At 29.9% G+C, this 17,155-nt stretch overlaps 1 protein-coding gene across 1 annotated transcript in view; it reads left to right on the forward strand.

Moving 5' to 3' along the window:
• Window positions 1-2,238: 2,238 nt before the first annotated feature.
• Window positions 2,239-17,155, forward strand: part of LOC140450304 (irregular chiasm C-roughest protein-like) — a 518,835-nt gene continuing 503,918 nt past the window's right edge. The window contains exon 1 of the mRNA XM_072543856.1: window positions 2,239-2,547. The gene's annotated coding sequence lies outside the window, so the exon portion shown is untranslated. The remainder of the gene's footprint in view (window positions 2,548-17,155) is intronic.

The raw sequence follows: 17,155 nt of genomic DNA on the forward strand, positions 1-17,155 counted from the left end.
ATACACTAAAGGTGATGGACGTCAGTTAAGAACTGTAGGTAATTTTACCCTACCAAAAGTCTCGAATACCAAACTGAGAGCACACAGAGGCTAAGAAGGCTAAATAGAAACTGGATGAGAGCGGCGCAAGATAGACAAGGTTGGAAACACGAGGAAGAGGCAGATGTTTAGCAGTGAACTTTGGGATTAGATGATGATAAACTGATATTAACAACGTTTTAGACATCAATTCCTACATGTGGACAATACACTAAAGACGATGGACGTCAGTTAAGAACTGTAGGTAATTTTACCCTACCAAAAGTCTCGACTACCAAACTGAGAGCGCATAGAGTCTAAGAAGGCTAAATAAAAGCTGGATGGGAGCGGCGCAAGATAGACAAGGTTGGAAACACGAGGAAGAGGCCGATGTTTAGCAGTGGACTTTGGGATTAGTTGATGATAAACTGATATTAACAACATTTTAGACATCAATTCCTACATGTGGACAATACACTAAAGGCGATGGACGTCAGTTAAGAACGGTAGGTAGTTTTACTCAGCTGTTGGTGAAGACTGTAGTAAATGGTCTATTAAACCGGCGTAAATGTGGAGAAATTAGTCCACAGCCCAATTATGTACATATTATTACGTACTGCGATTTTTTGCTGTTTTTGCTTACGTTTACTTTTTTTCCCTTGGTTTTACCTTCAGTTTGCTTTTCGCTATAATAAGCAATGCATCATCTGCAAAGCTTAATATTTGATGTTTTATTTATTGATGTGGATATTCAATCCGCCCTTCCTAATTGCAGCGTACTCTGTAATATAGTCGTAGCAGTAGTTCTGCAGTATTTAAATCTACTATAAGGTGACAATTTGTTTAGTCCCTTCCAAGCTTCGTGATATCCATGCCAGCGTTAAAAAGTTTGAGCTTCCTTCCATGACACGAAAAAACAAAAATTCGTCGACTTAGAATGGGCCATACAAGACTAACTCATGAAAATTTATTGACTTCCCAAGATCCACCTACATGTACACACTGTGGTAATATTCTACGTGTTAACCATATTCTCGTAGACTGTCCCTATTTTAACATTAACAGAAAAAATAATCTTTTGAGTCGAAACCTACAAAATATTCTCAGATCGCCAGACCAATTCCAAATCCTTATTAATTTCCTCAATGAAACCAGGCTTTACCAGGAAATTTAGAAGAAGCGACGTAGTTAAGAATTTGATAATTAATAATTGTACCAATATTTAATGTATTTAATATATTTCTTTATCGATGTAATGTTATTGTGTACTCTTGTAATGTAATGTAATAAAATTGTACCTGTGTCAGTGACCTACGCTGTCGAGATTCGTAAAGCTAAATAAAAAAAATTGTTCTGTTTTAGATCTGCATTGCCGAAACCCACTTTAGTAGTCGCCTATAATAGTTTTTACATACCCCTTTAATTTGACTTGCGTGCATTTCGCCAATATACGCACGACATCCTCAAATAAGAATATGTAAATATGAATAATATTCACTTATAGAGACATATAAAGATAAATACGTTTTGCTGCCTGTTAATAGCCTAGAGTTTGATTTAGCGTGCCTCTTTTCTGATTTAGATGTACACTGGGACAGCATTAAAAAAATCAGATTTAAAACAGATAAGAAATTATCAATTACACAATGTTTTCTTTCTATCCTAAAATAAACACACGCCTTCCTACACGATAATGTAAATAATAACAAAATACCTATCACACCAAAATAATCAACAATTTTTTAGTTTAATTATATTTGAAATTGTATAGTTTATTTTAATTTGTCTTTAGCATTTGTTTTATTTAACAAACACTAGCCAAGCTTATAATTATCTCTGAACGGTTTCAAATTTCCTGTTACACTTGTTTCCAAAGGTGCCCAAGATGTTTACAAAATACCTGTCGATATTTCTAGGAAATCCAGCCCGCTTAAAAGCCAGTTTTAGCGAATATGGGCACCTCTAGGCCCCGAATCAAAACTAATAACAAAAATGTAGAAAGAAGAAAGGGTTAACTCAAACTAATTAATGTAATTAGTTCGAGTTTTGCCCTCCAGATTCTCGCTAACAGTATATGGCGCTACTTGATCCTTCTGAAGACGTTTGTTTCTCGTTCCCTTGTAATTAGGAACAGTACACCGTTCTTTCTCTATTGTTCCGAGCGGTCGATATCTCCGTCTCTCTCGCCGGCCGCTTGGAAGGGAACCAGTCTTCAGTTGAGAGCGAGCTGTCGTATGGGATGGATCGCGAGCTTTAGTCGCTGCTCTGCTATCGAGAAGTCTACGTCAGTGCTACGCGTATTCTGTCGCGCGCCAACTAGGATTTTCGGAAAAATTTTCGTCAGGTGTACTCTCTTTGGATTATGTTAATGTGATTTTTGTGCAAGTGAGGATTTAATCTGGATTTCGATTGTGGTGGTTGGTTTAGTTGCTCTTTTGGTGAAAAATTAACGGTGGCCAATTTTTAAAAGGGTTAACTGTGCTGTGGATTTTTTGTGCTTTTTGTTTCGGATAATTATCCCTAAAAACCGTAAGTAAACATTCTTTATTAGTCTGAACTTGTAGGATGATAGGATTTCACAAAAAATCGACCCCAAACATAAAAATAATTTATTCAATGATAAAATAGTTACATATAAAAATTGCGTTTCACCGGATTTTTACCAAAAAAATTATAAATACATGCTTACATACAATAATAATTATTGTCTTCTATTTCCTTACAAAAAATCGTTTATAAACTATCTTGTGCAAAACTCAAGGCATCCATAGAATATAATATAGGTAAATTTTGGAAAAACTCATTTTGGATAACCAGTGATTACTTTTCTAAATACATTCAATAATATTCCTCATAGCAAATATTTCCCTTGGATAGAATGTAAAAACTTTCATAAGAACATAAATGATTGAAAATCTTTTTTGATTTTGATCACTCCTTTAGATATATTGGATGAGAAGATAATACTATGTTTGTAATTACCTAATTTTTTCGTGTTGTGATCTGTCAGTTAAGCTACCTTATCTAAAAATTCTTGTATTTGTATTTTTTAATACTTATTCGAGGGGTTTCTCAACAAACATTTCAATTTTCTGAGTAGGTATCGCCACGCACCGCGACAATTAGATATTACCTATGTTGTTCATTATTTTCTGAATATTTTTCTTGATATGTATTATCTGCTAGAAGAAGACTCAGGAAATCTTAGACAATTTATATTATTTCGTTATCTTTTGGAGCACTTCTGCTTTACATAAAAAGTTGATCTTTTGCTTCTTTTTCATTTCCAAGTTTTTTTCTCATGTTCTAAAAAGTCTTTTAGACCAAATAATTATTATGTTATGCTTACTTATTACTTATAGTATTTTTCTGCATCAAACAAAAGTTAAATTACAATATTATTGTCACAAAATATGCACAATTGCACAACCCTAATTGCCAGAGCAGATTTGCTCTACATAATTTGGATATATTTTCATCTTAAAACGGTCTTAGAAAAACACTTATCCTGACTATAAGATGCGATTATTTCACGTAGGTTCTATTTGAAAAGATTTTCAAACACCCATTCTGCATAAATATTTGAAAAAAATGAAACATATTTTTAAAAGAGCCAATAGTTTAGAGCTCATACATGCAACAATAATCAATCATACATCCATTTTTATCAGGGACTCTTACAAAATTCTTAGCTTTTCTATAATTTCATAGCATTTTCATCTACAAACTTTTGTCTACTTAAAAATATCTCACTATACTACGTGATGCTGGAAAATACAAAATCCTTATACATTTCTCAGATTTCCTTAAATTTACACAATGAAATTTATTAAACAGGCATATTTCTTTATAAAAATAAATTACTGAAACTTATACTGCAAATCAATCCATAAGCCATAAGAAAAAATTAGCTAGAATAGATACTGTTTAACCATTTAAAAATTAGAATGGCAGGGTTATACTTTTTCACATATTTAATATCATCGTTGATCTATTTAATCTCAAGAGATATTCTGATCCTGAGACAATTTGAGAATATATTTTGGTAAACCATAAAATTGTTCTTTGAAAAGGCTTACAATATATCTAGGCATTAAAGTAATATTTTTAATGTCATTCAAAAAAAAGATATGCAATCGTTTGTAAATTTGATTGTGATTTTTAGTATTCTCTTTCTATTTCTCCTTTTAGTCTTAATTAGTATATTTTTAAAACCCCAATTGACTCATTTAAAAATATTTTATCCTGATGAGTATCAACTTCTTTTATCCAAAATAGTTTATTACTATATTCCTTCATCTTAGTTTGATTGTATTTTATATTATTTGATTGTTATAAATAAAAACATTCAATTTATGTCCTATTTTCCTGTCCACAATTCTGTAGAAAGGGTTTTCTATAATTTTTTTTACATATCGATACCTATGAAGTCGTGAAAAAAAAAAACTAAAAATAAATATCTTTTTTAAGACAAAATTAATAGTATTGCAAATACTTAATTAAGTACATATTTCGGAAGTAATCTCGCAAAACCACACGACGCTACAAATATATTTTCATACGATGAACGTTCAATGTGAACGAAAAAAGAGAGAAGCCAAATATTTTTAAAGCAAATCCGTTTTTTAGAATCCAACATGATTTCACAAATTTATCATATTTCCAACATCTTCCTAAATTTTTATGATATCCATTCAGATATTTTTTTAGCTACGAAAAAGTTAAAAATATTTTTTTCCTTCATTTTTTTAGTTTTAAACTACGAAATGCTACATTTTAATGCACACACTTTTTTGTCATGTACTAAAATGTTCAGAAGTCTCGTATTTTTGTTCAGAAAAAGCTTAGTAAAATATTAGATTTCTATGTTACTTACTTCTATGATAAATAAAATCTATGATTAAGAACATTTCTTTTTAACACAATTACCAGTAACCAACGTCGTGACAAAAACTAAAAATATAATATGTATTAAAAAAACAGTATTTTATAGCAAATACATGCAACTATGATCCTATATCTATCAGGGAACTTTTCTTAAATTTTCTAAAATTTCATAGCATTTGTATTTACAAACAAAGTTTTATTATGTCTCTAGTTTTGTCTTCTTACATGTGACAAAAAAAATAAAATATTAAAAAACAGCATTTTATAGCGACTGCATGCAAGTATAATCCTACAACCATGTATTATCACGAATCAGACAAATTTATAAGATTATTAGATTTTCTTAAATTTTATAAGACCTAAAAACAAAATTTTTTCTTTATAAAAAATTTCTGAAATTTATACTGCGAGTCAATTAATGAACCAAGGAAAAATTAGCTAGAATAGATAATGTATAACCAATAAAACATTAGTATGGCATTGCTATACTTTTTCACATATCTGTAACATCTTTCTTGATTTTTATATTTCAACTGTGATATTCTTATCCTGGAAACAATTTGAGAAGGCTTAGCAATTTTATTGTCGTATAAAGGTCCATTGCTTTATATTTTTCAAACCATAAATTGTTACTGTAAAAAGATTTACAAAAGATTGTTATGATAAATTTGATTAAGTAAGATTTTTAATATCCTCAATTTTTTTTATTCAGTTGTAGAACTTAACCAGCAAACATAGAATTACTTAGTATATATTTTTATCTTTTCGCTCTGCTTTAAACCCAATTAACTTGTTTAAAATATTTTCTTCTGTTGATTATTTCCTTTTTTTATACAAAATAGTTTTTTACTATATTGCTTTATATTACTTAGTTCTTTTATATTTCATATTATTTGACAATTCTCTAGGAAGGTTTTTTTATAATTCCTTTGCATATCTATACCGATGAAGTCGTCAAAAAAAACCAAAAAATAAAATATTTTTGTAAGACAGAATTAAAATTATTGCAAATACAAAAGTAAATATTGTGGAAGTAGTATCTATATAGAAAAAAAGGGAGAAGCAAAATATTTTTAAAGCAAATCCGTTTTTTAGTAATCAACATAATTTCACAAATATATCATATTTCCAATGTCGTTTTTAATTTATATGATATCCATTCACGTATTTTTTTAACTTAAAAGTTAAAAATATATTTTCCTTTCTATTATTTTTTAATTACAAAATGCTGTATTTAAATGCACAAACTTTTTTGCTAATTACTTACTGCAAGGTTCAGAAATCTCATATTTTTGTTCAGAGAAACGGTAGTAAAATATTAGGATTGTATACTTATTATAATACAAAATCTACGATTAAGAAAATTTCTCGCGATATATATTATAAATTTCGGTGTTCTCGAATTGAGGGCCGCTCCCTGAACAGCCAAAATAAGTGCACCGAATTACGGACCGAACGAGATTTTAATGAGTAAAGAAATATTTAATATTATTATTTTAGATTTAGTTTATTTTGAGTTGCCTTGGAAGGTAGTCAAAATGAGTGAAATTAAAATGATTTTAAGTGAAAAGGGAATCTCGTTACTTGTGTTGGATGATTATAAGTATCGTGAAAAAAGTGCTTAAAAGTGGTGAAAACTTTTGGACATGTACGGTAAATAAATGTAACGCAAAATTATTTACGCTAGGTGTGGATAATAGAATTTCCCGAAAAGAAACAGTGCACAATCATGAAAATGATATAAAGAAATTAAATAGACAAATTTTGAGTACGGCAAGCAAACGGAACGCCATAGAAGATATCAGAGAGCGGCCAACAAAAATTATCCATTCTGTAATAAGGGAAAACAGTGATGCTATGAGTTCTTTGACAAGAAAAGACATTACCTACGTAAGAAGTAATATGTATTACAAGAGATGTCAAATCCAACCGCGTTTATCAACCTTTACCTACAAACATTAAATTTAAAAACAATAAAAAATGAACCGTTTCTCTTGGCTACTGATCATTAACAATATTGTGGTATTTTCGTGTGACACTAATTTAAAATTTAGGTGTAAATATGACAAAGTGTATCTTGATGGAAGTTTTCGATATTGTAAGAAATATTTTTTTATAATTGTTTACACTTCATGTTGTAGAAAGTGGACATTATATACCTGTGGAAAATACAGAGTTTAGGCTTGGCTAAAGAATATCAAGATAGAAAAAGTGAAAGTGGAAAGTGGCTGAGGTGTCTTTTTGGACTATCTTTTTTAAAACCAAAGGAGGTTGGATAATGTTTTGCTTTGAATTTGGCTGAATTTCAGCCAAAGGCTAGTTAGTGGTTAAAGGCAAGGTAGATAGTAAAAGAACTCGAGAAAGTTTTTATTCCGATGGTCAGACCAAATAAAGTGCGCTACCGGTTACTCTCTGTCTAAGGCAGCACACCGCGCCCAGGAGTGAGAAGAATGGATAGCAACCATTCGTCAGATACTATAACGTCACCACATCCTTACGAAGGATAAAGAATAGAGGAGGAGGAGGAGGAAGACTTGGTCCTCAGTTCGTGCGATTTTTTCAGGTATAAAAGTAAACCCTTACTTAAAATTTCATTTTGGTCGTCAATTCGTGTCTGCCCATAAATTTTTTCTACATTTATATTTTACAAAAAACCAGTTGCCAACGTCGTAACAAAAACAAAAAATATAGTATTAAAAAACAGTACCTATAGTACCAGTACCAGAAAATACTTGCAACTAAAACAATTTCTATCAGGGAACTTAAAAATTTTTAAATTTTCTAAAATTTCATAGCATAGATACTTATCTACAAAGTTTTATTCTAGTTATGTCTATAGTTTTGTCTGCTTACATGTGATAAAAACAAAAAATAAATAGTTAAAAAAAGCAAATACATGCATCTAATAATCCTACAATCATGTTTATCTAAAAACAAAGTTTTTTTTAAGTAATTGATGGATTTAACCGTTACTTGATGGAAATTCATTTTATGTAACAGTAAAACACTGAAAATTTTTGAAAAAATTAGTATTATTGCAAATACGTAAGTACATATTTTGGAAGTAATATCACAAAACCACACAGCGCTACAAACATATTTGCATATATTTCAATATGAACGAAAAAAGGGAGAAGCAAAATATTTTAAAAGCAAATCCTTTTTTGTAGAGTTCAACATGATTTCACAAATTTATCATATTTCCAACATTTTCCTTAATTTATATGATATCCATTCAGATATTTTATTAACTTAAAGTTTAAAAATATATTTTAATCTTCATTTTTAGAAATCTCATATTTGTTTTTTAGGAGTTTCTCTTTGTTATTTGCGTACTTAGGCTAAGTTACATTTAAGTTGTTTTTTTTATGTTTTGTTATTGATATCATTGTTCATTAAAATTACGATCATGTCATTGCTTTTAATCATTATTTAAATACAGTGCTTCTGGGATGTCGATATGACATTCCTTCGATATCAGTCACCAAAGCCCCCATCGTCGTCTTACAAATTAATACAAAAGATAATAATACGAAATAATAGGAAAGGTAATAACAGGAAAAGCCGTAAATTGTGGATGGAATAGTCATTTCGCTCTTAAAAATGAACCAATCCATATTTTCACATGAAACAAAAAACATAATAATTAGAAAACATAGTTGCAACCGAAAAACAACAGGTTTTACGAAAATCCGCCAACGGAATTATTCTACAGGATGTTTCAAAGTTTGCGTTTCTTTTTTTGCATTTGAGTGTATATACAAAATGTATTGTGATATGATCTTTGGTAAAACTTGCCGAAATAAAATGTTTCATCGCAATTCTTATTCTGTTATGTTAGGACAAATCTTCCTGGAGGAAACATCTAAAAAATATGGTAGTAAGCTAGTGTACAACACGGTAAAAAAATACTTAAGTTACATCTAAAGCTAGTTTTTATTTTCCACGTTTCGAGCATCCAGTGCACGTTTAATATTTTCTATTTTTAATTCCTTCGTGTGAAGCTCTTTCAAATATGAAATTTCTAAATTTTTGCGTTCAAGCTCATAATTTTTCTTCCTCAGCTCGTCTTCTGCAACCAGAAGTTTTGCTTTAAGTTCATTTATATCATCTGTTGAAGAATTATTTTCAATCGGTAAAGATTTAGATGAAGTCACTTCACAGTTTTTTCTTCCCGTTAGTCCCCGTGTTATATCCAACATTCTTTTGAGCCAAGCATCTTCGTCTTCGTGGAATTCTTTGGCGATTTTATTTGCTGGTCCTTCGGTTTCCTCGGAATGACGCCTCTTTAAATTTGGTCGAAGTTCTATGTCGTTTAAATGACCTAAGGAATGTTACCAACGTCGTAAAAAAAAACAACTTAAATGTAACTTAGCCTAAATACGCAAATAACAAAGAGAAACTTCTAAAAAATAACTTAATATGTACTTTGTATTGCCTCCCCTAATCTCATATTTGGTTCAGGAAAACCTTAGTAAAATATTAGGGTTGTATATTCCTTAAGAAAAATGATTAAGAAAATTTTTCATGATATCTACTATAACATTTTTTTACACTTACATTTAAAAAATTACCAGTTACCAACGTCGTAAAAAAAACAAAAAAAAAGGGAATTTAAGGAATTTAACAGTATTGTACCTATAGCAAACACATGCAACTATATTCCTAAATAATTTGTATCATGGGATCTTACCAGATTCTTAAATTTTCGAAAATTTCATAGCATTTGAATCTACAAAGTCTTATTAAGTCTATAGTTTTGTCTATTTAAAAATATATCTATTTTTACAACTTCTCACTAAACTACATGACGCTGCAAAATACAAAATCCTTATACATTTCTTGGATTGTCAAAAAATTACACAATAAAATTTATACAACATATTTTTTGATAGAAAATTTATAAAAATTCCTGCAAATCAAATAATGAGGCAGAATATAAAATTAGCTAGAATAGGTACTGTTCAATCATGTAAAGATTAGTACGGCATGATTATACGTTTTTACATATCTGCAACATTTTCATTGATCTGTGTATTTCAACAGATATTCTTATCCTGAAAACAATATCAGAAGGCTGTCATATTTTCACAATATCGTCATAATATTAACGGAGGTTCAGCTCCGTTGCTGTATATTTTATCCAACTATAAATTGGGACTGTGAAAAATAGCTCACAAAAGATTTTAGGCAACAAAGTAATGTTTTGATGTTGTTCAAGATTAAAGATATGCAAACTTTTGTAAATTTATTTATGATTTTTAGTATCCTCAGTTTTTTTTTTATTCATTTGCAGAACTATAAGCAGCAAAATTAGAATTGCTTGGTAATTATCTTTTCACTCTGCTTTAAACCCCAATTGATTCGTTTAAACATATTTTCTTCTGATGATTATTAAACTTTTTTTATATAATATCGCTTATTACTATATTGTTTCATCTTAGTTCTATTATATTTCATGTAATTTGACAATTCTCTACGAATTTTTTTTCTATAATTTTTGTTCATATCGATACCGACTGAAATCGTGAAAAAAAAACGAAAAATATTATCTTTTAAAAATTACTTAATATTATTGCGAATACATAAATACATATTTTGGAAGTAGTCTCACAAAAGCACACATTACTACAAATATATTTCCATACATTTAAATATGAACGAAAAAAGGGAGAAGCAAAATATTTTTAAAGCAAATCCGTTTTTAGAATTCAACATGACTGCACAAATTTATCATATTTATATTTCCAATGTCTTCCTTAATTTGTATGATATCCATTCAGATACTTTTTTAACTTTACGGTTAAAAATACATTTTCTTCTTGATTTTTTATTCTTAAATTACGAAGTTCTATATTTCTATATTTAAAATTTGCCAGTTACTGCAAGGTACAAAAGTCTCATATTTTAGTTCAGAAAAAGCCTATTAAAATATTAGTTTGTATAATTATTGAATACAAATCTATAATTATAAAAGTTTCTTAGGATATACTTATGTTATAAAAGTTTTTCTACATTTCTATTTTAGAATATTACCAGTTAACAACGCAGTGAAACAAAAACAAAAAATAAAATTAAAAAAAAACAGTATAATAAAAAATATAAAATTTAAAAATAATACCTAAGTACATGCAACTAAAACCCTACAACCATTTCCATCAGGAAAACTTACAGGATTTTTAGATTTTCTAAAATTTCATAGCATTTTCATCTACAAAGTTTCATTAAATCTCCAGTTTTGTCCTAAAAATATATCCATTCTTACATCTTCTCACGTAAGTACATGATGCTGCCAAATGAAAAGTCCTTATACATTTATTAGATACAGAGATTCTTAGATACAACAGGCATATTTCTTTATAAAAATTTCTAATATTTAAGTATACTGCAAATCAATGGACCATAAGAAAAAATTAGCTAGCATAGGTACTATTTAACCATTTAAACACCAGTATGCCATGGTTATACTTTTTCACATGCATTTTCCTTAATATGTATCTTTTAGTGGATATTCTTATCCTGAAAGCAATTTGAAAAGAATTAGCTTTTACTGTCATATACAGCTCTAGTGCTATATATTTTGGTAAACCGTAAATTGTTACTGTGAAAAGGCTTGGGTATAATATATTTTCAGCATCAGTGTAACGTTTTTAATGTTAGTTTAAAATTATTTTCAATTTTTTTTTGTCATTTGCAGAACTATAACCAAAAAAAAATAAAATTGCTCTGTATATTTTATTATTTTCCCTTTGCGTTTAACTTTAAATAGTTAGGGTACTTGTTATCTGTAGGATAGAAATCGACTATATTTTCAAACCTAATTGACTTGTTTAAAAATATTGGACGTGTAAGAACTCATCACTTTATAGCTCCCCATAAAATCATTAATCCCTCTGAGATATAGCAAATTAATCACCGGCATCCTTTGGAGATCGGTAAACTCATCACCAGCATTTTTGCCCCAAGACGCTGATTTCTGATGCGGAAATTCCTATTATCTGGTACACTTCTTGTTTACTTGGTTGTTCTTATTTAAGTAACCTGTCCGATTACCGAACGTTGGCAATCATATTGGCAATAATAACTTTGTTTACGGCAGCTCTAAATAAATTAGCGGTGGTCTCTTGATACCATTCTCGGAGATTTCGGAGCCAGGATGTTCTTCTTCGGCCTGGGCCTCTCCTTCCCTTGCCCTGTATTATGAGGTGTAGAAGGTTATACCTCTCTGGATGTCTCATTACATGACCGAAATATTGTAACTCGAATTTTTATCGTTGTTGTTATTTCTGTACTCTTTTTCATTCGATGTAAAACTATTTCATTTCTTATTCGATCAACCCAACTTATCCACAATACTCGTCGATAAATCCATATCTCAAAGGCCTACAATGTTTTCATTATAATATCTCTGTAAGGGTCCAGCTCTCCATATCATACAGCAATGTGGAGAATATGTATAAGCGTATTAATCTGATTTTAAGGTTTAACGTAATATCTCTATCAATTAGAATTTTCTTAAATTTATAGAGGGCGGCTCTGGCCGTTTCAATGCGTATTTTTATTTCTTTATTTATATCCCAGTTATCGTTAACGTTTGCGCCCAAATAGGTAATATTGTGGACTCTTTCTTACTCTATTCTATACGCTCTGATGTTCGTTGGTTGTAACTCTGTTTTGTTGACAACCATAAGTTTTGTCTTAGAAGTATTAAGTTTTAGCCCATATTCATCACATGCTTTGGTTACCCTGTTTATAGGTCGTTGCAGGCCTTCTTCATTGAAGGCAATAAGTACCGTGTCGTCTGCATATCTGAGATTGTTGACATTAATTCCGTTGATTTTAATGCCTATAAGGCAACTAAGGCTTCTCTGAAAATAAATTCGGAGTAGATGTTAAAAAGTAGAGACGATAGAATACATCCTTGCCTTATTCCACACCGTATTTCCACTGCTTCCGTCGTGTTGTTTCCAATTCGTGTGTTTGCATATTGATGCCAATACAAATTTGTTATAATACTGAGGTATCGGTCATCAATTTCCACCTGTTGCAAGACACCTATAAGTTTGTCATGGTTTACTCGGTCAAAGGCCTTTTCGAAGTCGATAAAACACATAATATATAGATTGTTCAATGTCCCTACATCTTTGATCCATGACCTGCAAACTGAAGAGTGCTTCTCTGGTTCCAAGGTTGTTTCTGAAACACAAATTGTGTTTCACTTAGTTTTATGTACGTCTATTTTGTTGTAAATTCTCGAGTGCAGCATTCTTAGGAAAATTTTCAGTACATGACTCATCAGACTGATAGTGCGATGATCGCTACACTCTTGTGGCATTTATTTTTTTCGGTATCATTACAAATGTTGACAGTAGCCAGTCTGTTGGTATGTATCCTGTTTCTTAATATTTTATTGAAGAAGCTTAGAAGAGAATGTTTATCCTTATCGTCGAGTAGTTTGATTATTTCGCTTGAAATTTCATCTAGACCGGTTGCTTTCCTATTCTTTTGATAGTCTAGTGATAGGACCAGTCGATATATTTTCGATTTGAATTTCTGTTCTATCGTCATCAAACAGCTCCTCAATATATTCTCTCCACCTCTCTAATCTGTCTTATTTATTGACTATAATATTTCCATGTTTATCAAGTAAACTATTTGCAGTTGATCTACCTATATGTTCCAGTTATTTCTTTCATCTTTTTGTACATATTAAACGTGTTATTTTTTTTTACTTTGTAATCTATTAAATTACGTATACAAAAAGTATTTGTCCTCATGATTATTAATTTTTGCTATACATTTTTTACTATATTGCTTTATCTCAATTTCATTTCGTATTATTGGTTTTTTATGAATAAAAACATAACTTCCGTCTTATTTTCTTGTCTTCAATTTTCACATCCTCATAGAAAATTCATATAAAAACATTTTGCAATTTCTTAGAAAGGTTTTTCTATAATTTTTTTTTGTATATTGTTACTAATAGCAGTGATAAAAAAAAACAACAAATAAAATAACTTTTTTAAGACATAAATTGGCAGCCTCTCATACTTAGTATGTTTCATACATTAATACAAATACTAATGTCGACAAACAATTTCAAGATATAACTGAATATCAATGAGCAAATAGCAGTAAACAATGGGTACAACACACAACCAGTAAATAAAATTTTAAATCAAAAACTAAATAGGAAAGCCCTGAATTAGTATTTCCACCACCAGAAGAAAAAACTTGGTACCTTCTGCTCAATTACATATACATGCACATGCATAATATCAACAATAATAGCCAAAGATAAAAAAGAAATAGCCAAAAGAAAAAGCACTTACACAGTGGTACAAACTTAAATGTGGCAATTGTCCAAAAACTTACATCGGTCAAACTAGTAGAACTTTTAACAGACGTATTGCAGAACATAAAAATGCTTTCAATAATAGAAAAACGGTATTTAATTACGCACTTTACCTTCTAGACCATTATTATTCCTTTAACGACGAATTTCAAATTCTTTGCATTCAAAATAAAGGCCTTAAGCCATCTTTATTAGAATCTAGGGAAATTAACAAATTAAAAAATAGACATGATGAATGATCAACTTAAGACAAACAGTTCTTCCCTCCTCAACTTATTCAGTTAAAGAGTATAAAGTGTAAACGCATACCAAAAATAGCTCACTTGAGAAAGGTACTCTGGCGAAACAGCGGTAGTGATAAACAAAATTATAAGAAATTTTATGGAAGTTTTGAAAACAACAGTTTTCAGTGTTTATAGTTAGATAGAGTAAGAATATTTTGCAAAAATATATTTTGGAAGTATAAAAAAATAGTCTACCTGCTACGATACTAATCCCTTTCTTAGAATTCAACATGTTTTCACAAATTTATTATATTTCCAGCATATGCCTTAACTTGTATGATATCGATTCAGATATATTTTTTTAAGTAAATGGTTAATAATATATTTTCCCATGTATTTTTCATTTTTAAATTACGAAATGCTATATATAAATGCACTAACTTTTTTCACCAATTAATTACTGCAATATTATACTAAACTACTATATTACTACATTACTGAAACATTTTTATTTTCTGCCAAACTATTATGATGCCACAAATGTACAACATCCTTAGAACTTACTTCATATGCATGACAGATTAAAAAACAATACTCATATCCTAAAAAATTCAGTACGCTGTAAAAAAACACGTTTTTACTCCATTAGACAAAACATGTTCGTGCAATTCTATACTTAGACAACGAACTAATTTTTAAATAACAAATGTTTACCCTAAGTAGTCAGTTTTATTTTTAATATCTTTAGTTTTTGTTTTTTTATTTTCCAGTGGGCTATAAACAGGATTTTATTTTTATCTTTTTCTTCCTGGTTATAACAACTAAACTAACAAATGCATAACTAGGTGTAATACCCCAATATAGACTTCTCAAAAACAGTTTTAATAAATTTTTAATGCATATCAAGCATTATTTCATACAAAAAAGTTGTTTACTGTACAATTTCATCTTATTTTCATTATATTTCACATTTGTTTCTGTTTTCATAAACAGTTGCCTTTCATAGTTGCTCTCACAATTTAACAATATCCTCAAAAATATTTCTTCTAAAAATTTTGAAATCTCGTTCCTATTATTCATGAAAAAAAAAAAAACAAAAAATAAAACATTTTTTTAAAAACATCTGTATTTTTTTTAAAATACTATCTCTAAACCTTATGTTATTTATATATCAAATATACTGCCTTACAATATAAAAAAAAAAACAAGAAAAAAGCAAAATAATTTTAACAAAACGTTTTTTTTTTGGTAGATGATCAACATGCACATTAACTTTTTTGCAGACTCAGTACATATACAGGGTGTTTCAAAAAGCTATGTCATAAATTAAATCACGCATTCATCATGCATCACGACAAAAATAAATTGATTGAATCCAACTTACCTTTGTACAAAAGTGTACACAAAAAAAGTTACAGCCCTTTGAAGTTACAAAATAAAAATTGTTTTTTGCATTATCTCCTAAACTACTTGACATTTTGTAATAAAAATGGACACGTTACTTTCTTTTTCTGAAAGCATTTTTCATACAAAAGAAACAACAAAATCTAAGCGCACAGAAAAATTTTAAGGAGGGTGTGCAGCCCTAAGTCCCCCCAAATATTTTGAGTACGTTCAAATAAAATGAATTTTGTGGAATCATTAGTTTAACACATTATTTTTAAAATTTTTTGCCTCGTATCACTTTTTTCAAAAAACAGTTTTTATTGAGTTGCGGCCCTTTTCATTAACCTTTAAAAAATTACGTGGAACTAAATGAATAGCTTAAATGAATTAACAAGTACAAAAAATGTCTATAACCTCTTTAAATATGATATTACAATAAATGTTCAAACTGACCCCCATTTTTTTCAATACACATTCGGTATCGTTTTAATAAGGAAAACTGAATGCGCTGAAAATCATATTTTTCTGACGAAATTGATTGGCAACTTCAATTATTCCAACCCTCAATTGTTGTTCGTCCTCTATTGTTACAGAATACACTTTCTATTTCATAAACCCCAAAAGCAAAAGTCCATGGGGTTAAGACCTGGACTTCTGGGTGGCCAAGAAATAGGTGCGTCACGACCCCTTCCAATCCACCGACCAGGATACTGCCTGCAAAGATATTCCCGGACATCATTACTGTAATGCGGTGGAGCGTCATCTTGTAGAAACCACATATTTTGCCTTATTGCAATATTCACTTCTTCCACATACTCTTGTAAATCGTTTGCCAAGAACTGCAAATAATTATCACCATTTAAATTGTTGGGAAGAAATACTGGGTCTATTAGATTGTTATTTACAATTCCTGCCCAAACATTAACTTTGAAAGTTCTTTGGTGATGAGTCGTTTTTTTGGCGTGAAGATTTTCGTCGGCCGAAATGTGCTGGTTATGATGGTTTGTTATTCCATTTCTACTGACGGTATCCTCGTCGGTAAATAAAATATTTCTAATAAAATTAACATTTCGATTTTTTTCCATTAACAACCAATCGCAAAATCCAATCCTTTTAGGATAATCTTCAACCAATAACTCTTGAACCGTTCTTAAGTGATAGGGTTTAAGCAGCTGATCCTTCAAACGCCTTTAAACCCTTACGTGAGGAACATTTAGTTGAGTAGCTATTACCCTTGTACATGTTCCAGGGACTTCTTCAATGATTTCTAAAATGTCTTCATCAG

Source organism: Diabrotica undecimpunctata, chromosome 9 (assembly GCF_040954645.1).
Source record: "Diabrotica undecimpunctata isolate CICGRU chromosome 9, icDiaUnde3, whole genome shotgun sequence".
Taxonomy (NCBI): Eukaryota; Metazoa; Arthropoda; class Insecta; order Coleoptera; family Chrysomelidae; genus Diabrotica; species Diabrotica undecimpunctata.